The sequence below is a fragment of the Penaeus monodon genome, chromosome 15, assembly GCF_015228065.2.
Source record: "Penaeus monodon isolate SGIC_2016 chromosome 15, NSTDA_Pmon_1, whole genome shotgun sequence".
In the NCBI taxonomy this organism is placed as follows: Eukaryota; Metazoa; Arthropoda; class Malacostraca; order Decapoda; family Penaeidae; genus Penaeus; species Penaeus monodon.
The window spans coordinates 36,056,789-36,057,121 of NC_051400.1; positions in this window are offsets into that span (position 1 = coordinate 36,056,789).

Below are 333 nucleotides of genomic sequence, written 5' to 3' on the forward strand. Positions count from 1 at the left end.
AACTGATAGTCCTTGATTTACGATAGGAAAGGTACTTGAAAATTCTGTAGATTCCGTTTAGATATTGCTGCTTTTATTCATTTCCAAGACAATGATTCTCTTCTAGAATCATCTCTTTAAATACAAAAAAAAAAAACGTATTGGGAATAAGAGATTATGGAAATAATTACAGCAAACATCTGTGAAGAGGAATATGGACTTTAGTTTGGCATAATTACTCAGGTGTCTGAGATCTTTAATGAACATTTTTTTTCTTTTTTCGTGTATGTAATTGAGGCATGTTTTACGAGAGTTGAAAAAAAAAATCTTTCATTATACACACATGTTCGCTAA